The sequence below is a fragment of the Mandrillus leucophaeus genome, unplaced genomic scaffold (genome assembly GCF_000951045.1).
Source record: "Mandrillus leucophaeus isolate KB7577 unplaced genomic scaffold, Mleu.le_1.0 Scaffold169, whole genome shotgun sequence".
NCBI lineage: Eukaryota > Metazoa > Chordata > Mammalia > Primates > Cercopithecidae > Mandrillus > Mandrillus leucophaeus.
In genome coordinates this window covers 599,219-621,351 of record NW_012101687.1, presented here as the reverse complement: position 1 = coordinate 621,351, position 22,133 = coordinate 599,219, and the positions used below count along the sequence as shown (strand labels likewise).

General features: G+C 42.0%; 1 long non-coding RNA gene across 1 annotated transcript in view; it reads left to right on the top strand.

Annotated features, from left to right (window-relative positions):
• Positions 1–22,133, top strand: part of LOC105537088 — a 135,487-nt gene that overhangs the window by 86,559 nt on the left and 26,795 nt on the right. The window contains exon 4 of the long non-coding RNA XR_001005669.1: positions 9,324–9,401. This is a non-coding gene — a long non-coding RNA (uncharacterized LOC105537088). The remainder of the gene's footprint in view (positions 1–9,323; positions 9,402–22,133) is intronic.

Sequence of the window (22,133 nt, the reverse complement as noted above, 5' to 3'; positions counted from 1 at the left end):
GGTCTCGAAATCGTGACTTCAAGTGATCTGACCACCTGGCCTCCTAAAGTGCTGGAATTACAGGCGTGAGCCACCCCACCCAACCTGACTAAGCATTTTCTCCTGCATTAATTTTATGCAAGTTTCAGGGCAATCTTGTTCAATTGTTTCGGGGACAGCAAGTAATGTGCCCAAGGTCACTTGCCTGAAAAGGGTCAGAATGCCCAATTCCAGCCAACTCCCAAACTCAGACTCTGTTCTCCAGACCAACAGTGTTTCACCATTTTATTTTCTAATCTGAGCATAATATGCTTTCATCTGTAACAGTGGCTTTTTAAAGTAATGATGGAGGCTAAAGGGCGTGGAGGGAGGCAGGAGGTGCATCTAAGGGTCAGCCGAAGGCCCCCAGGTGATCCAGATCTGCTTACTCTGCCCCCAGCCTCTCCAAGAGTGTAGTATCATCAGAGTACTGATGGCCTGCAAGTTTGACAACTTGATTTCCAGGGTACTGACAAGGCCCATCATGCCAGCAAAATACCTCCCCAGAGACACCCTTTGGCTCAAGGTTCTTTGTGCAAATGTCTATGAACATAAAAATGCCTTAAACCACATCACTCCTGAATATAAATAAGTTTGTCAACTTATCTCTCAAGTAGTGAAAGAGAATGACTATTGAACATCCAGAGGAAGACAGATACCACGAAAGGCAAGAAGGACATTGAAAAGCTACTAGAATCTACATGTCCTTCTTCACGGTCCTGCCAATGGCTGGACTTGATTATAATATTTAGGTTTCGATGTTTATATCCTGTCAAGGGAAAGTAGAATATCACATTCTATCAAGTCACTTGAAAAGAACCACTGATTTACAACTCCAAGGCACTAACAGTGTGTTTGATTTAAAGGAGTGTGTCTATGTAAGTGGAATAAACACACCACACTCCAGAAAGTCTGCAGATAGCTTCTCTCTGAGTAAATGGCAGAGAAGAACTAAGACATGTTTATATTCCTTCCCTTCCCTAAGGGTTATCAGGGCCTTTTTCATCACGTTGGATGGAAAACAAATGATCAAAAGATGGATGACCCCACGTCCTTTCCATATCTCCTTCTTGGTATGCCAAAAGTCTTTCCAGCAACGCAGGGCAAGCTAATTATTTTCTTCTAATCAATCAGCTATTTTAATGATGTGTGACACTCCAGATCTATCAGTATCATTAAGATAATGCCTGTTCTGTTAGGCAGCAGCCAGTTTATAGACAACTCACTAGCCAACCTGGACCTTTGAAAACTCTAAACTCATGTTCATCTGGGTATATACTCCGAGGCCTCAAAGGAAAATCAGACCCGGAGGCAGTATCTGGGCAGCCGTGACTCAAGGATTATTACTAAATGCAGGACTGCTCCAAAGGCCTCCCTCAGAATTTGAAGTTCCCACAGGTTCCACTGAATTTTGTCTTGGCCTTCAGGAGAAGTAGTTGTTTTTATTATTTTTTCAATTTATCCCTGAGCATAGGTAGGCGTTGCCTTCCATTCCACAGGACCTCAGAAACTGTTGTCCGAACAGTTGCTTTTCAGCAGCGTGCAAAGAGATAGAAAGATCTGGAATGTTGCTGGGGTATCCCAGTCCTCTCCTTGGGAAGAGGGATGAAATGGACAGGAGAACATGAGGGTCCTTGGGAAGCAGGTCAAGAGAGATAATGTTAAAAAAAAAAAAAAAAAAGTTGGGAAGTCTGGCAGAAATGTGGACCTTAGTTAATTAAAAGACATTCAGTTGTGATGCTCACATTGCCTTCAAAGACGAAGAGCTTTCCTCTTGGACTCTGTGCCTGGCGGGGAACAGTGCCACATTTTCAAGGGCCCGAGTTCCCAACCATGGGGGAAACAGAATCCAGTGGTGGCCACTGGGGGACGGAAGCGTGGTGAAAATGGACCTGGCAGGCTGTATGCCGCTGCTGTTCCTCCTTCTCCTCCTCCTCACTTTCTCTGCTGCTTGAGCACCTCTAACTGTCCCACACGATCAACTGGTGAGCTCACAGGTCTCTGTCTCACTGGCTGACAGTGGCCCTGATGAAATGTTTCACCTGAAGACTTCACATCCCTCTCCCATTAGGTAGTAATTGCACTAGGGCCGTAGGGAGGGGGGCACTGGTCTGCTCGGCCACCACTGGAAGCAGCTTTTGTTCCGGATGGTTTCAGCTTGAAAATCTGCCCGAAGAATGCTTTCCTTTCAAAGGATTGGGAAACCCTATTTCGGCCTGGGTACAAGCTGCCTTCACTTCTGAGTGGGGCAGGCAGTGGGGAGGGAGCATCCCATCCTTCCTGTTCATAGACCATCCTTTGTTCAGCAAGAGGAACCAAGGGCAGACATCGCCGCCAAGGAGTGGCCAGCTTTCCCTGGGCCCTTCTCTATGACATATATAAAATCTGTAGGCTCCCGTGCATGTGTATATCATGTGAATATCATATTCTGCACTAGGGCTAAAGATGGAAAGAGGAATAAGATAAGCTTTTTGTCCTCAGAGAATTCACAATGAAAGGGAAGGAGTACAGGAAGATACACACATAATTACAAAACAGAGGTCTATGTGATAGTGTGAAGACACAAAAAAGAGAATATAAGAGAAGCTTTCACAGAAGGAGAAAGGGTGGTGTTGGTTCTGGAAGTGGAATGAGTAGGAATTTGGAGATCAGCCAAGGGTAAAAGGGAGCCCAGATAGAAGCAACTGCATGTGGAAAAGTAGGGAGGCGTGAGGAAGTTATGCCCTATGCAATCACCCCTGCTCTCTGTAAGAAAAATTAAGGAGAAAGTCAAACTTGTATTTATTCCTTTAATATTTTTTTACATCATCCTAAGTTTCAAGTGCAAGGGTGTGGTAAGTAACCATAGATTTATCCTACCTGGATCTTGTAGTTTATTCCAAGAGACAGACAAACAAATAAGCAGGTGCATGCATTACAGCTCAGGACAGGTGCTTTGAAGTAGACAACCAGAGTTCTGTAATAGATAACAGAGGAGGATTTGCCCAAGTCAGGATGCTAGTGAGGCCTCTTGGAGTCGAGGGGAAGAATCAGCCATTGAAGAGCCTTGCAGTCTAAAGAAACAGCCTATGCTATGGTCCTGAGGCAGAAAGAAGTTTGGAAAATTTGAGGGAATAAGAAAAGGCCAGTGTGGATGGAGGTATAGGGAAAGAGGTTACATATAGGAGATGCCTTTGATGAGATGTTAGGGACCAGATCATGAAGGGACTTCTAGGTCAAGGCAAAGGGTCTGGGGTTTCTTCCAAGTACAAAGAGAATACATGGAATAGTTTTAAACAGGAAAGAGACGTAATCTGAATTTATCTGGAAAAAAAAAAAAAAACTGCTGGCTTTTGTATGGAGAATGCATTTGAGGAAACCTAGAGAAAAATTAGATCAATAAAGAGGACTTTGCCTGTACCCCAGGTGGCTCCGCCAAAGGTAGCAGCAGTGGAAATTGAAGAAATGAATGGGTTTATGATATTAATTTGTCATTCTGATTCTGTTTCTGGTGTCACAATACTTTCTCTTTTTTGGATGTCATAATTTAAACTCCTCAGAGAATAACACATCACTTATCTTTATTCTTCTACAGTAACAAGTACTTGACATGTGTCCTTGGTCTAGAAAAGAAGGAGGAGCCACAGATGGCTGAGGTGAAGGCTCCAGCTCAATGGCCTGTCATTACAAGAGGCTCTTGGAGCTTCTGATATTCTTTGCCTGTCTCTATGCCCAACTCTGTCTAGAGTGTGCACCTCGGCATGGTTTTAAAAAACAGCATGGAGAAAGAGAAGTTGAGGTCAGTCTTTCTCCTCCAATCACAAAGTATCCATTAAAAGCCATTCCCTCCATAGAGCCTTTTCTTGCTTCCTGATATCGCATAGAGGATTCTCCTGGGACCAGCTTGCTCCAGGCATTTCTGCAGGTGGTCAGAGCTGGACTGGACTGTTACATTGTCTTCTCTCCATCCTTGACCTTGAAGCCTTTCAGATTATCCTCCGAGCACTGCTCCAAAAGCCCAAGAGTGCATACAGAAGGGAATCAAAAACGCTCAGGGTCGTTTATAATGTATAATCTAGCTCCTTCAAAAACTCTCGAGGGAAGCCTCAGTCATCTTCAGGTTCCTAACTCACTCCTAAGAAAGTCTCCACACAACCTCCCCTTTTGATAAATATAAAGATTTAATTTATGTCATGTGCTTTTTGATCCAACTTCATTAATCTTTCATTATACTTTGCAATAAATGGAAGACAATTGTGCGTGTTTATGTATGTGTGATCTTCAGTATACAGAAAACATTAGCGGTTATAAAGCACTTTCCCATACATTTTCTCATTTAGTCCTTGCTACAACCCCATTTTACAGATTAAAAAATGACTCTTAGAGAGACAAAGTTATTTGGTTATCGGCATACAGCTTATAAATTCCAAGAAAGTAGAGGCTGTGTCTGCATTGTTCTTCATTATATCTCCAGAGTCTGGTACAGTGTCTGACACATAGTAGACATTTGATAAGTATTTGTTGAGATAATTAATTAATGAATTAATGATGCCTTGACACATCTGGGATTAAAATTTTTAATTCTAACCTCTCTATCCACCATGTATTGATTCCCTCTGATAAAACAGTGGGTCTACCTACAGAACTCAGAATAAATGAATTATTCAACTCTGTCTTGTTTTTTAGAAACATTTTTGTGTTATACACATCAAATCCATGCCCTATATTAGTAACTCTACCCATTTAGTAATTTGTAGATTGAACAAGGCCAGGCAGAGAGGAATTCCCAGCCCATGGGTGTCTCACTGTGCTCTGGCTCCATGTTCCTTTGTGGCTCTATACATCCCTTCTCTCAATTCCAAACCGAAAAATATGCCTGTGTGCTCACACAGTTTTCAACACCATTTTATGGAGTGCACAGTCAGACTCCCTGCATAAGTTCAGGATTGTCTTTGGGGGCTTTTATTGCCAAAAGTGGTGTTTTAATGCATAGTAAGAGGCCAGGTTCAGTGGCTTATGTCTATAATCCCAGTGCTTTGGTAGGCCAAGGTAGGAAGATTACTTGAGCCCAGGAGTTTGAGACCAGCTTGGGCAACATAGTGAGACCTGTCTCTACAAACAAACAAAAAAAAATAGCTGGGCATGGTGATGTACACCTACAGTCCCAGCTTCTTGGGAGGCTGAGGTAGGAGGATCACTTGAGCCCAGGAGATCAAGGCTGCAGTGAACTGTGATCGCAACACGGCTCTCCAGCCTTAATGACAGAATGAGACTTTGTCTCAAAAAAAAAAGAAAACATAGTAAGGACCTCTGATAAACTATATGTCACCATAATGTTCATAGCCATTGCTAGGTTTCCAAAAGGAAGAAAGAAAGGAAGGAGAGACGGATTCACAAAAAGTGGTGCTGTTTATTGCATCAATAGGGGAAGGTCACCCTTCTACTTAAGAAACCTCAGAGCAGCCTGCTGCTTAGTTGACTAGTTTTTTCATTTATTTCTGTAGAATGAGAGAAGGTTGATTGTACATTAAATCCTTGCTGACCTGTGGCTAGGAGCTGAGTAGGCTGACACATCTCGTCAAGTCTTGGTTATTCATGTAAATATGATCTACTTAATGATTGATTTATCCTCAGAGAATTTTGAGTCCCAGGCCATTTTTTTCTTGCCCCTTTCCTCCACTAATGTTCTTGGTAAATAAAAATAGAGTGGTTTTATAAACACTCTTTTAATAAACCCCAGAAACTGAGCCAAGACTAGCATCTACAATCCCACTTTCGGGAACAGGCCCCCTTTCCTCAGATCATTATTCCTTGTGAAAATACCACATTCAGTTAAACAGACTTGCTGGTGTGGTCAAATAAAATGGTAAAACACAAAATAAAAAACCTTTTGTATGTAGGAATGAATGAAGTAAAATAATTCTCCTGCCAGCTCAAATACATCTAAACATCTCTGGAGTTCCATGACCTTCAAAATAAAGATGAATTTGTGAAGATTAGCAGTGACAGCCATGGGAAGGAGAGAAGGATAGCAGAGCCCAGCCAAGCCTTTAATGAGGAAAAAAGAATTCAACCATTGAGAAGTCAGAGGCCCCAAATCCTGCATATAGCAACTGAATATAATATAAGCTTCCCATATCCTGCTTGTTACCACTGTGCCCTCACTTTAGAAAGGCCATATTTCTAAAACAGAATGAAAATCTTATGCTATCCATATATAAAACATATTTTTCAAATTACGAAAGAAAATATATGACACACATATAACATAATAAAATACATTTAACAAAATTATGTATATTAAAATATGTGTTAATATATACCTATATATAGGACACATATATAACCTAATAAAATATATTTAACAAAATTATATCTATTAAAATATATGTTAACATATGCCTATATATATAATATATTAACAAAAAAGTTTAATATGTAGGCAAGCTGAAAGTAAGATTATGATGGCAAACATATATTTAATGCTTGCTATGTGTCAGGCACCATCCTCAGTATTTCACCTATATTAACTTATTTGATCCCCATAACTCCATGAGAAAGTTATTGTCACAGTTTTATAGCTGAGAAAACTAAGGCATGGAGAGATTCAGCAACTTCCCCAAAGTTATACAGCTAGTAAGTGGCAGAGCTGTTTATTTTAATTCCAAGTGGTCAGAATCTAGATTCTACGCTTTTAATCATTACTCAAAGAGCTCAAAACGGAAGTTGAAAATAAAATTTCTTACAGACATCTTGGAAGTGGAATACTCCTAGGGCTTAGGGAAGTATCAGCTATGCAGGACTTATGTCGAAAGCACTATGTGTGCTGTAAAGCTAGATCCTAAATTCTGCCTAAATCTAGGTGCTGGGAAGTTCTGTCTTGATAAAACACTAGGAAAACTCTATCCACCAGGTCAGGTATGTGGAACTGCAGAAGAGGGGAAAGTCACTTATGAGAAACAGAAACCCCAAGACCACCCTGTCCAATGGCAGGTTCCAAATTAATGCTACCTATATAATACAAGAATGAGAAATTAACATAAAAACTGGTCCACAAGCAAACTTTGTACCTCTTCAAAGAGATGCCCCCTATAAAAATAACTCTCCCTGAAGATGAGCTCACAAGTACATAATAAACTTCCATGAAAGACTGAGCAAATGCACAAGAATAGAAATAGTTGAGAAATCTGAAAGAGATTTTTAATATGCATTTAAAAAATATTCATGAGAAAAAGAAAGAAATGTGCAAAAGTTCTTGGAAAAAAAAGTGAGAATTTTTTTTTAATGGCAAATATAGGTTCTAGTAATGAAAAATATAGTCACTAAAAATACTTTAGAGCCTGAATATATGAGTGAAACAGCAAAGTGACCTCCTGACATTTACCTCTAATTTACTAATTTTCCCTCAGGGAAACACTTTTCAAAAAGATAAAGACATTAAGCATATAAAAGAGAAGATAAAAAGACATGGAGATACAATGAACAACCCAACATGTGGGCAAGAGGTATTATTTGAAGACAATGGTAGAAATATTTTCAAAATTAAAGAAAATTATAAATCCTTAAGTTGAAAAAGAACATGGAATCCAAAAATGATAATTAAGCACAAATCTGAACCTAAACACATATCATTGAAACCACACTACATGAAAATAAAGATAAATTTACCAGAAAGAAAAGACAAATTACCTTTAAAGCAAAGATAATTAGATTATTAACAGATGACTTCTCATAAGCAACAATGGATTCCAGAAGACAATGGAATAATATCTTCTCTGTGCTTATGGGATACGATTATTATTTTAGCTTTTTATATCCTGTTAAAGTTTCACTCTTAAATGACATAAAAATAAAGATATGTTCAGACTTCCAAAAACTAAAAATGTTTACTACTAAGGCCTTCATGGAAAGAAATACCAAAGGATATACTTTAGCAGGAGCAAAATTTAACCCAGAAAAAACAAATGAAGTGCAAGAAGCATTGATGAAAAAAGAAACATATGGAGAAATTTAGGTTAGTATTGTTGGTAGAAATGCAATGCCCTATCGGCAATAATACAGATGAGGGAGAGTCACTTTGGTATTAAGAAGTCTGAGGTACTTGTCTAATTCAGAGGAAAACTTCACTGACAAACTTCACACTGAAAATTATGTCATAAATGTAATGGTAAAATACACTAATTGAATACAATAGTATTTTCTAGTCTGTTAACCAATCATTTGTGAATCCCTTGAGATATTTTTTAAAAATATGGATTTCCAGTCCCCCTAGATGGTTCTCATTAAGTGTATTTTGAGTAGGCCTCTGCTTCTGTATTTTTTACTCCACACCCCACACCCACTAATTTTGCTGAACAGTCATTGTTGACAGACGAGGTCAGTGGGGCACACCATCTGGGTTCTTCCTCCTTGGGTCTTCAAGATGGAGGGACAAGCTGTAAGCCAGAACACACTGTAGAAACCAGTGTGCCATAAGGAGAAGCTCCCTGGGCAAGTGTCCTGAGTTTGTAATGGGGAAGGTCTCTTTATTCTCCCTGGCATGTAATGTTTTTTCAGGTGATAGGTTTAAGGAGGTAATTTAGTAGATCCCAATAATCGGAAACAAATTATTTTGAAGTGACGATTTAAATTGGGTATTGGCAGGAATTAAATATTTAGGCATAATGAGTATAATTGAGTATCAGGAAGTGTTTTTTACAATGATGTAATAACTGTTGGCATTCTGTGTGTAATAGCAGGAAGGTTTAAGTGTTTGAAGTGTTTGAACAGCCACTGCTTGTGAGAAAGTGCTTTTAGAAAACATGTAAAAGTTATTAGCTCCCTTTTAGCCTGTGTGAGAAGCAAAAGCCAATGCCTGAAAGTCCCGTGAAAATACAGCTTGGCTCTGACTAAAATTTGATGTCACTTCCCGGATCCTTGAGTAAAAGTCTCATGACCTATTTATGAAGAATTTCAACTGGTGGGGCCCAACTTCCCCAAACTCAGCAATAGATGCCCTACATATGAAGAGGCATGCAAGGCCTGTATGAAAAGCAAATCCACCTCTTTTTTTATGCTGGTATACTGAATTTGGGAGATTTTTTTTTTAAAGGGTGTAGTGTGTTATATTAAAACCCTCCCTCTTTATTTGAAGACCTCGGAGTATGGAGCAGTTGGGATTTAGAAACCATGACCTTTACCTATAGGGTTGAGCATACCTAGTATTGGATTAGAGAAGAATGATCCCTCAGTTCTTCCCATTGTAAGCAACCCTAAAAAAGCAAAGTCCTGCCAATTCAACCACAATGTATTGCTATTACTACTGTGAGTGTTTCTGCTCTCATTAGACTCTGAACACCTCAAGAGTGGGAGATTGGTCTTGTTAATCAGAGAAGCTCCAGGTCTAGCCTAGTACCTGGCACATGGTGAGTACCCAATAAATTTATGTTTTTGAATGAGAGTGAATGAATGAAGCCCCGGGGTCAATGTGCTTATTGTTATCTCAGAAAAAAAAATTTATTTCCTCTCCTCTTTAATAATCCTCTGCCCTATGTAGCTTGGGCTAGTTCAGGACTTGGTTCATACAGATCTGTGTTTTCCAATATGGTAGCCACATTTGGCTATTTATATTTAAATGAATTAAAATTAAATAAAATTTCAGTTCCTCATCACACTAAACACAGTTTAAGGGCTAATAGCCACATATAACTAATGGCTACTGTATCCAACAGCATAGCTATAGAACTATGCAAAAGGTCTATTAGATAGGGCTAGTAAAACTCCTAACTGAGACCCCTAGAGCTCTTCAGCCATCTCTGAATCTACCAGTTATTAATTTTATGACTGGGTGAACCACTCAATTTCATATGCACAAGCTGTTCCCTCTGCCTGAAGCACTCTTCCCTCCTGTGGTATCCTAGTTAATTACTTATCATCTTTTAAGTCTCAGCCCAATCATTATATCCTCAGCTAGGTCAAGGCCTTTCATAGTACCTTGTCCAATTCCTTGTCAAGGTTGACATTTTATTTATTTTTTTGTGACTACTTGATTAATATCTGTCTCTCGGGCCAAATTGTTAGACTTGGAAGGACAGGAGCACGTCTGGTTTTGTCCAGAATGGTATCTCCAGTGCCTAGCAGAGTAAGTGGCATGTAGTGAAGGCACAATATTTATTGTAGAAATCAATGAATAAGCCATCACTGTCTTTGCCACAGCCACTGCAAGTGATTGATGCTCTGCTGGACTGATGCTCAGCTGAGACACTCAGGTAAGGCCACATATTTTTCACTGGATCATCCTTTCAATTGCTCTCAATGTTCATTACCTTTCCTTTTTGCTTATGTTGAATATTCCCAACAGCACTCCTGCTGGTTCACCAGCATGGTTAAGACTTTCAAAGTGAATAAGTTGACTGTGCCAATTGAACATTCACAAAGTTGGAGATGAGCACAGCATTCCATTTAGGCTTTGAAATAGGCACTATTAACCTTTATATACAGAAGCCACTCATCCAAACTTCATCAAGTCAAAAACTTGATACTGATACCTTGAATGGTTTTCTGGAAACTCCCTACTTCCAGGGTTTAACATCTAGCCCCACTCTCAGGATTATGTATGGGAAGTTAGAAAACATATACGTCAATGCTCAAAAATTCTATTAATAGCCACATTTCTTCCAAGTGCCCCAGAGGTTTGCAACTGTCTGAGCATTCCTGAACATCATCCTAAGTCTCTTGTTTTAATGGAAACTAGAGGAAATGGGGATAGTTCCAGCTGAATGTCCCCTGAACTGCTCAGGTCTGCACATACCACAACCACTGAGTACAGGCAGACCAAAACAGCAACAGAAAGGGCCGCCCACTTGAGCTCCTGTGAGCCTTCACGTCTGAGTTCATGTAGCTCTCACTCAGAAACGGAAGTGGAAAACCAAATAAAGTCAACTCCATGGAGGTCCTGGGGACTTAACACTGAGCAGCCACACGAATACCAGAGTGATGCATCATGATTCATGTTATTACAATAAATGCCTAAGAAAGAAATAAGGATTTGGCACTTAGTATAAAGCATTGGCAAGACAGCTCAAAGTTTTCTGCCTGTTGTAAAGTATAGCCTGGGACATTTTCATTCATTGAGCAATATGCATTAGCAATGTTATCTATGGTAGTAAAGGAGTTACTCATAAAGCTTTATTAAGTGATGTCAAGACTCCTTCCTCCCCGTGTTCTTTTCTTCTCTGGGAGAGGCTTTAGAAAAGACATTAAGTTTTTATTTCTTTTCCCAGTGTGTCTACACCAGCCTGATATTAGAGGATGAAACACATAGCTAAAGGATTAACAATCTAGAAATCACCTTTCCCAAAGTGATTCACTATTTACAGAATAGGCTCTGTAAAGGACAGAAACAAGTCATATCAGAGAGCATTCTTTACAGCAAACATTTAGGGAATAATGGCGAAAAAAACAGACTCCAGCTGGTTCTCTAGGTCTTCGTGAGAATGGGAAAGGGTGTGATGCCTCACCAGAAAAGGGGTTTTTTTCTCACTTAGAAAAACGAAATAATTAAACTTGCATCTCCATGGTGGCTCAGCTGGCTGGTGGTGGTCCAGCAAACACATCCATGCTGGTTCACTTTGTGATGGACACATCATTGCTGGCAAATCAACTGTGTGATGACTTGTGTCACTCTTCAAGGTGGCTGAAATACATAGGGAAGGTGTAGGCTATTTATCTTATACACAGAGTGAACACCTCCCTGATGGATGGCCTTATGGTATGGATTCTTGGTTTAGAATCAAAGACTTGAAAGGGATCTTGAGAAAAATTCGCCTTCTTTTCTCCCTGCTAATGTGAGAGTTGCCTAGACAGCATCTCCCACAGTTTTGCAGATCTACATTCTCAATCAACAGGAGTCAGAGGAGAGATCAAGGAGAAGAGGAACACATTTGGAGGGCAATGACTGTCCAGAGCAAAGAAAGGCCTTCCACCTTCTCTCCCCAGGGTTCCCCACTTCCTCACTGTCTCGCCTGCCTTTAGGTTTTTGCATATGGGATTCTTTCTATAAGACCCACTCCACCTCCAATTCATCAACATCCTTGCCTGGCTAATTCCTACTTTCCTTGTAGGCCATCCCTTCTGCCAGGAAGCCCTCTCTGACTTGGCAAGATTAGTTCAGGTGCTGCCGCTCCTCTGGCTCCTCCCACTAGGGTGACCAACTGTCTGTTTGCTTGGGACAGAGGGACTTCCTGGAATGTGGGCTTTTAGTGTTAAAATCAAGATAGTCCTGGACAAATCAGAACAGTCACCCCACCTCCCGTGCTCCCTGTGCTTACATTCCTCAGACTTAGTATCTTCTATTGTCACTGCCAGTTTGCTTTTAGCACTGTAGACTGTCACTTTCCTGAGGGCAAGGATGGTGCCATTCATCTCTGTTATCCTGCTAGCAAAGGTCTAACACATGAACAAGTAACCAAAAGCCACAACTGCAATAGCTCCTCAGTGCTAGATAAATGAGTGAGTGAATGTAAAATCCACATCTTTTTTTCCAAGAGGTCTCTCATTCCTGCTTCTTGCCTTTGCGGTCCTTCCTTAAATGCAGGCATGGTTCCTAAGATGTGCTGTGGTACCTCCCCAGCCAGCACCTAGAACAGCTCATGTGTGCTTGCCAGAGGCTCCTGCATACAAATAAGGCACTCTTCTTCCCTGCTCCCAGTCATCATTTACCCTTAGTTACTAGTATAAGACTAAGGCCTAGGAAACATTTTTATTATTGCTCATTTCTTTGGCTACCATTAATTGAGAGTGTATGTGTCAAGGACTATGCTAGGTCCTGTCATTCATTTTTAGATATACCATTTTCCAAATAAGGACTCTGTAGCTCAGAGGCATTAAACAAGTTGCTCAAGGTCCCAGTGTAATGGAACATACGGTTACAGGTGACCGGGGCTAGAACCCAAGCCAAAAACGTGACTCCAAGCTTATGCTTTTAGCCACTATCCTCTGTGGCCAGATGCTTCCTGCAGCGTTGTGGGGAGTCAGTCTAGGGAAGACTTTGCTGTCCAATCCACAGCACAGTAAATTGAGGCAAGGGAAACACAGGGCCTGTTTCTTCATCCCTTGCCCATTACTCAGACTGAGCTCGGCCCCTTTTGGTTGAAAGGAAGCATGGTTCAGAAGAGTGTACCGGCCGGGCGCGGTGGCTCACGCCTGTAATCCCAGCACTTTGAGAGGCCGAGGCGAGCGGATCACAAGGTAAGGGATCAAAACCATCCTGGCTAACACGGTGAAACCCCGTCTCTACTAAAAATGCAAAAAAATTAGCCGGGCGAGGTGGCGGGCGCCTGTAGTCCCAGCTACTCGGGAGGCTGAGGCAGGAGAATGGCGTGAACCCGGGAGGCGGAGCTTGCAGTGAGCCGAGATCGCGCCACCGCACTCCAGCCTGGGCGACAGAGTGAGACTCCGTCTCCAAAAAAAAAAAAAAAAAAGAAGAAGAAGAAGAAGAAGAAGAATGAACTTCAGGGAAGCCTGACACAGAGGTCTTTTGAGAGAACTGAATAAACAGCTGATAAAACAGGAAGGCTCTCAACCCTTTTATCTGATGATAACTGCGAAGCTGCGATGGAGCGAGGGTAGTCCTCCTGTTCAAGGTAGCAAAGTCAGACAGTGGCACCGACAGGCCTGCAGCCCTAATCCCCTGACTTCCTGCCCATGTTTTCCCCCTACCTTCTACCCCCATTCTACGACTATAAAAAACACACAAGGCTCTCTTTACCACATTCCTCAGGTTTTAAAGCCCCTGCTCCCGCTGTCCTGCCTCTCCACTCCTAATTCTTTTTTCTTTCTTTTTAACATTTGAGGAAGAAAATGTTATGGCTAACTGCATTTGAATTCCACAATGTCACTGTAACATGTAATAAATACCTTTTATTATTTATTACCAAAATGCTTAGGGGCTGTGGAAGACTAAAGGCTATTCTGTTCTTTCTGATGCAGCTCTAACAAGTTTATTCCAGTTACTTGGGGGAGGGGGCACAGCGGGCTCGGTAATTTAATCTTCTCAATGCCACAGGCCATGTCTCCGTGATTTTGCTAGAATTGTATGTGACTGGAAGATTTGTTTTAGCTCCATCTTTGCAGCCTTGAGGATGGCAGATTCTCAAAAACACCTATCCAGCCCAGCAGCACCACCTGAATGAGCAAGGGGGGAACCCAATGAGCAAGAGTCTGGGTCGCTCCAGAATCTACAGCAATCAGACAATTCCGTTTCAGGGTAAGGGCTGCAGAAAGCACTGCACATTCAGAGTTAGCCGGGCAAACTAACTTTGGCGATATTTTTGGCACTTTTAAAAACTGTGGCTAAAACGACCCAGAGACTATGAGCCCTCCACCCAGAGACTATGAGCCCTCCACATCCCACTCCCATAGCCTTTCATACCTGCAACCCAGGAATTTTACTTGCACTAAAAAGGCATCTTCCAAGAGGACCTATGAACTTAAAACAAATGCTGTTTAATTTGCCATTCATTAGGGGTGTATCTGGATTGATTTATTGCGCCCTTCTGACCCTATGTCTTTGGAACAGCATTCCTTCACGATTACACAGGGAAAGGACCCAGGCAGGACTTCCAAGGATAAGCGTAGAAGGCCACAATGATACTTCAGATTGCTGTGTATCGGGTAGCCCGAAGGAAATGCTTCGCCCAATTCAACGTAGAATGCACATGAGCCAAAAACTGTTTATAAATTTTTTGACCCAGTTTTCTCGAGCCTTTCCTAAGGGATGTGGCCAGTACAGACCACTATTATCCAGATTATGGGCTTTTGAGTACTTCCACATTCAGGATATTCTGAGAATGTCTAACCACACACAATTGATCACAGAAATTGCAATCCCTTTTGATCCCGAGGAAGGAGGAAGTGAGCTCTTCCTGGTAACTACCCAGCAGCAGCAGCAGAGAGAGGAGGAGGGAGGGAAAGAGAGAGAGAAAGAGAGAGAGAGAGAGAGAGAGAGAGAGAGAGAAAGGCGTGATGGGGGGGTGGTGTGGTGGTGTGGGGAGGGAGAAATGCACCAGGGAGAAAATAAATTTCTACTGGCAGCTCAATAGGCCAGTGGTAATCAGAAAATGAGAAAAACCTTGTAAAGCTCTCAGACGAGCCAGGCTACAACAATTGCCCTTTAGAAATGAGATCAACGGCCTCTCTTGTGGGTGGCACAAGTATAATTACAGCAATTAAGAGAAAAGACTACAGTCTTTTTTTTTTTTTTTTTTTTTGCTCTTAATGTATAAACAAGCAATTCCGGCACTTGTAAGCCAAAAAGAATTGGTACATGGCTTAATTCTATCTACTACTGTGACTCTCCTTGCTTTAACTGGCTTCCAGGAAAATTTCATGAGCCTTTGTGGTAGTGGTTTAGTTAAATACACACATTTACCTGGAGGCAGGCTGTGGGAGGAGAGCAGAGTGCTTTCACTGACTATCCAACTCTCTGCAGACCAGTTAGCCCCCAGGCTGCCCGACCAGAGTCCGTGAGGCTGGGAGGAGAGGGACTCTGGCTGAGGATCTGTGCTCCTATACTTCCCGTGATGCCTTGAATACTGTGTCCCCTTTGGAGCAGCCATAATTTCATGTGACCTCTACTTCCTGCATTCCTCTCCCAGTCTCCCTTCCTCCTACCCCTAAATGGCATGTGTTGGGGTGTCTAGCAAGCATCCAACTCTTGTTCTGTTTTCCCACTGAAGCCCAATGGCCATAGGAGAAGTAAAGAGGAGTCTGAAGCAGTGGATGAGCTGGAAAGTTTCTCATTTTCTGTGGTTGGGGGCTACTAGGAAGCCCCTCTCAGCACCAGCCTCCTCACCCAGTGGCTGATATTCTACTATTTGTGAGTGGCTGGCTTCCCTAAGGACTGCTTAGGATTTATTGCTGCAGTTAAATAAATGAATCCCTGGCTATCCACCATGGAACTCAGCTACATGGAACTGCTGCTGTGAAAAGAGCTTGATTGCAAATCAAGGCCTGCAAATTCTCTAGAGGATGACTTCTGACCTCTCCCTGAAGAATTTGGTGCATGCTTCATAGTCTAGCTGTAACTCAGATCATCCTAAACATAGTCTCTGCACATAGTGACAATCCATCCAGCTATTTTCTCATGATGCAATAACAGACCGGCAGACAGAAATTTAATTTTATTGATAGAAATTTATATCTTTGGTTTAAGAATTGCCTTACATTGCACTTTTGAAATGCAAATGTTTTTGCTTTCCTATTTTGGCACCCATGAAAAATAAGAGGAACTTTTCTCAAGATGAGGCTGATAGGGGAAATGTCACTGGCTAGGTTGGAAGACCTGAGTCCCTCCCATCATCTCTGTAGGGAACCAAGAAGCTGCCTGTGTGGGCTTTCTCACCATCTTGTACTCCTAGGGCAACACTCTCTTGCTTATCCAGGTTGTCTTCCTTACTGAATTTTTACAGGAAGCTCTCACTACTCCCTCATACTTTCACAGAGCTCACCTAATGGTCCTCCTGATGATTCAAAAGAGGTTAGAGCTGGTCGGGAACAGCTGGTATAGGCTGGTGGACAGAGTGATTCCTGGCCAGCTCTCTGGGATGAGTTGAGAGCCAAATCAGTATGGCCTACCAGAAGGTTCAGTAGGGAGGGGCTTTGTAGAAGCCTTTGTCTCCACACTGGGCCATTTATCAATGCTACTGAAAGCCTGGGCTAACCCAGGGTAAGGGGCTGAGCTAGCATTTCAGAGGAAAGAGAAACCAGAGGTCCAGTAGGAACTGGGAGTCACCCAGTGCAAGAGAATTATGGTGGTTTTCCCTCTATACCCTCCATGAATGCTTAGGTGGCACTGTGGCCCACCAGCTCATTCTGGCCCACTTCACAGTTGTCACCAATCTTCAAAGATGACTCAATATGGTGGTAGATGGGGTAGGGGGAGTTGAAGAGTATGGGCTCCACATGCTTCCAACTGCCCCATCCTAAGCTCCTACCCTATTCCTTCTATCTTTTCTGGCTGGCCTCACCCTCAAACTCTTCTGCCATTCAGGCCCTTTTCGCTTCATAATTTTTGCTTGGCATCATTTGATTGAGAAGTCTTAATATCTTTGGTTATTCAATGTCCTTTTTCCATACAACCTTCCTAGGTCTATGATCTTGGAAAGGTCCTTAACCTTTCTCTGCGTTTGTAAATGGTGCTAATTACGCAACTTCCTTTGTTGGGTTGCTGTGGAGTTAAACTAAGAATATGAAATGAAATTATACACATATGTATATATACATATATATATATATATATAAATTTTTATTTATCTATTTTTTGAGAAAAAGTCTCACTCTGTCGCCCAGGCTGGAGTGCAGTGGTATGATCTCAGCTCACTGCAACCTCTGCCTTCTGGGTTCAACTGATTCCCCTGCCTCAGCCTCCCGAGTAGCTGGGATTACAGGGCATGTCCCCACAGCTGGCTAATTTTTGTATTTTTGGCGGAGATGGGATTTTGCCATGTTGTTCAGACTGGTCTCAAACTTCTGACCCCAAGTGATCCATCCACTTCGGCTCCCTAAAGTGCTGGGATTACAGTTGTGAGCCACTGCGCCCAGCCTAATATATATATCTTTAATAACTACTCAATACCTAACTGCTATTAGAAGTATTAGAATTAATCTTAACAAACACTGTACTATGTCTTTTTTTTGTTTCCTCTGAAAATAACACATTTGTGTAAAGGTGCCAAAGATGTGCCCAAGGACTATCCTTTTCTTTAAAATTTATTTAGCAGCCAGGTGTGATGATTCATGCCTGTAATCCCAGCACTTTGGGAGGCCTTGATTTATGTCAGGCACCACCTGTAGGAATTACAATCTAAGCCATTCACTTAAGTTTCTAGCTGATTGCTGGCATTCACTTAGCAAAAAATGCAACAGAGAAGATTGCAGAAATGCATCGCCAGAGACTGCTCATGTAGACAGTGACAGAGCTAGCATAGGGGAATGCATTTCTGACAATGGTTCCACCAAGTAGTAGCAAGAAAAAGAGATGGAAATAACAGAAGAAAAGCAGCAGAAAATTGCAGAAAAGGCTTAGAAAAATGTGTGGAGAGTGGCTTTAGAGGGGGTTGGGATCTTGGAAACCATATGCATGACTGTCCTGCAGGACTGGCCCTGGGGGCTCCTGGTGAGGAATGTAAAAGCCTGAATGGAAGGACTCTGCCTTTGGAACTTGCTCTGAGACCTGGTGTGGAGTTTGGTGACCCCTAGAACACAGGATAAGCTTTTGGCTTCAAGTCAACCTGCACTTCATTGGGCAGAGGAATACTTAATACTAAGTGACAAGACAAAGCTATTTAGTGTCAGATTTTTGCCAGATCTTTCCATCTTGAAGCTTAAATTCAAGCCAGGGCCAGAAAGAAAGACTCGCTGTCGGGTAAATGTGGCTCAATGAGGGAATGGGAGGTTGGGAGTTTCACCACTGATTCACCATGGGACAATGAACCTCTTGGAGAGCCTATTAATGATGACAAAGCTAGAGAGAAAAATCTTTAGCACCCATTAAAAGCATGGCCATTCCAAATGGTTTATGACAATCTTTCTGGGAAAATAATGTACAATTGAAATAACATGAGAATCAATGGGAAAATGCGTAAGTACACAAGACTCCCCTCCATCCCCAACACCCTATAATGTCATATCACATCACAGAAAAGAAAATAGAAAGAAAAATGTGTCTCTGGAGAGTTTAACAAATCTCAAGCCTATTTGTCCCAGGACAAAAATGTTTACATTGTATATCCAAAGTGCCATATTAGGAAATTGCTTTTCTGCAAGGTTTTTCTCAAATGGGTAATGAGCAAATGGATCCAAAATGATTAGGAAAAAAAAAATTATTTCTGTGGTTCTTCAAAGCTTTTTTACAACTCTCAGTTCCCATCTCAATGTGCAGGCAAGGGTAGGGTGGCTGAATAATGCTTGCTCTTTATGGGAAAAAGAAGGCAGGAATGGTCCTGGGACTCTAGTGATATCTGTGGAAGGGTTCCAGCCCCTCTGAGGAAAAATCAAGCCACCCAGCAGGGGGACATGCAGGGAGAATGAGGCCTTTTGACCCTGGCCTAAATAAGTTGACTGGCAGAGAACTGGCCAAGGTTCTGGGTCCCTGCTCAGTGAGAAGCTCTACTCAGCACACAGAACTTTCCAATGAATATCTCAATGGCCAGCAGTGTAAATGCTGAGAAGGCTCTCTGGGGCGCTTTGCTGGGTTTGAATTTCACCTCTACCACACATTAGCTGCATTGCCTCAGGTGACTTACTAAACCTCAGTTTACTCAAATGTAAAATGGAGATAACGAGCCAAACGCGATTGCTCATGCCTGTAATCCCAGCACTTTGGGAGGCCAAAGAGGGTGGATCACATGAGCTCAAGAGTTCGTGACCAGCCTGGGCGACATGGTGCCTCATCTCTACTAAAAATACAAAAATTAGCCGGGTGTCATGGTGTACGCCTGTAGTCCCAGCTACTGGGGTTGCTGAGGAAGGAAAATCACTTGAACCCGGGAGTTGGAGGCTACAGTAAGCCGATGTCATACCACTGCACTCCAGCCTAGGTGACAGAGTAAGACCCTGTCTCAAAAAAAAAAAAAAAAAAAAAAAAGGAGATAATGGTGCCTACCATTAACACAGTTAATAAGTATGAAGCACTTATCACTAGCACTTATAACAATGACTTGCCCATAATAAGTGCTCCATAAATGTTAACTATTCTTGCTATTTTTATTAGCTTGGGTTGCCATAACAAAATACCACAGACTCAGTGGCTTAGACAACAGATATTTATTTTCTTACAGTTCTGGAGGCTAGAAGTCCCAGATAAAGGTGTTGACAAATTTAATTCTTGGTGAGGGCTTCCTGGCTGGCAGACAGACATCATCTCAGCTATGTTCCTTGTTGTGTTTGTGCCCAGACAGAGTGATCTCGCTCTTCTTATAAGGACACTAATCCTATTGGATCAGGGTCCCACCCCTTATGACTTCATTTAGTCGTAATTATTTCCTTAAAGTTCCCATCTCTAAATACAGCCACATTCGAGATTAAACCTTATTTCAGTATATGAATTTTGGAAGGACACAACATTTAATAACTGATATTATTTTTATTATTGAGATTAGTATTATTCTTACAAAAGTGTGCTTGTCTTGTCTTCAAAGATGTCCCAAAGTATATGTTTAAAAATCTTGGGTTAGGTGAGCCCATTGCAGAACTCTGTAGTAGGTAAAGAGGGCTTCTGCATTCCCTGCGTTGAACCAAGTTCAATTAGCCATCAGAGACCCTTGACCAGACTGTCAAATATCTTTAAGCTTCTAATGGCCCAGGATGTTCCCTCCTGCCTGCGTACAAAACCAACAACTACTGCCACACACAAACACACCTCAGTCTCTGAGGCCTTTGGTTTATTCCCACTCCTGATCTTACTGACTATGGGATACAAGGGATTAGGAAACTTGTCTTTGTGGGACATCCCACATTACTGTGGCTAAAGGCTTCTGCATGTACAGACATCTCCTACCTTTTAGGCCTCAACAAGACAGAGGGCAAGGACTGGTCTACCTCATGGCTCTCAGGCTCCATGCTGTATGGAGCATGTTTATGGCTGCTTTCTCCGGGCTTAGCAATTTCTCCCCTGATTAATAGAGAATACATCTGGAAGGTCAGGGCCAAACTCCTTAGCATCCCAAGATCCTTTACAGTCAAGTCTCTGCTTAAGTTCTTCTGGTTCATTCCCCACTAGTCCTCCCCACAGACATGCCTTGCTCCTCTACACTCACAACACTTTGCATGCTGTGCTGCTTATATCCAGAAGACTTTTCCCATACTCCTCTTCCTGGCAAGTTCTACTTAAAAGCCACATCTTTGGTGGACTTTCCTACACTTCGTTTGGTAGAGTTAGATGTGTGCTTTGCTCCCATAACACTTATTATTAACCTGTGTGACCATCTTCCCAATCAGATCACTTCTTGATGCTGTGTTCAAATCCCTACCATAAAAACTGTGAATGTAATAGATGCTTGCTAGGGATGAATTCTTTTAAATTAGCTTTTAAATTCTGGAGAAGCTCCCAGCTTTTGTGAATGGTGCCCACTGGAGGTGTATGGTACTCAGCCTGTGTGGCCATTTGCAGTAGCTCATGGGGTGAGGCTTTCCTGATACCTACAATGATGCAGGCAGTACCCATGCTTTCTGTAAGCGAGATCTCTGCAGACAACATGCAACCCTTTCATGACAACATTTTAGCTCTCACTTTTAAGTGGCATGACATTTTAATGACTATAGGCTTAATTCTGCCAAATTAGGTTTATTCTCTTTCTCTGTTAAGCATTTCATTTTGAAAGTCTTCTGCTCACTCATTGACTTATTCCAATTCCAAGTAACTTTCCCCTACACTCTCCACCTTTTGTGAGGACAGGGAGAATTTTTCCTTTATGAATGAGTATGTACCTTGATTATTCATTCATGCGCTAGTGAGTCGCAAATGAATTAAGTTTGATCAGGTGAATCTATTGCTACTTTGACTTCATTCATTCATTTAGAAAACCCAAATACATCTATGCTGGGGACTGGGCCAGAGATGAAGACATCTTCTCCCTGCCCTGAAGATGTTCACTGCCGATGATTTTCCTTCTGGCTGCCTAGTCCCTCCATTCCCTCAGGGCAGCTGGCTCACCAGTTCCTAGATCTGGGAGGGAATCTATTTCAGCATTAGCAAAGGGAGATATCTCGTCAGAAGGAACTCTCAGGAGCATGGTATTTTTACCTTACGGTGGATGATTCCCTGTTTACAGAAGCAGCACTGAGCTGCAGTCAATTGCAGTGTTTTCTGATGAAAAAGAGAACATATAAGTCAGAGGAACAGAAATGTTAGGGATAATCAAGCCATAATTGTGCTCAGCCTCTGGTCCCCTTTAGGGAGACCAGGAATCTCTCTTCAAGCTGAAAGCTCCTAGTACAGTGCAGACCATGATGCCTTTTGGGAGAAACACTGATGAAATCACCCAATGCAAGGTGCCCAGCCAGCATTCCAGTCATTGTTGCTGCCTAACAAATCAGCCCAAAGCTTGGTGGTTTAAAAGTTGTTACACTGTCTCTCTAGGTTCTACGCTCAGCTAGAT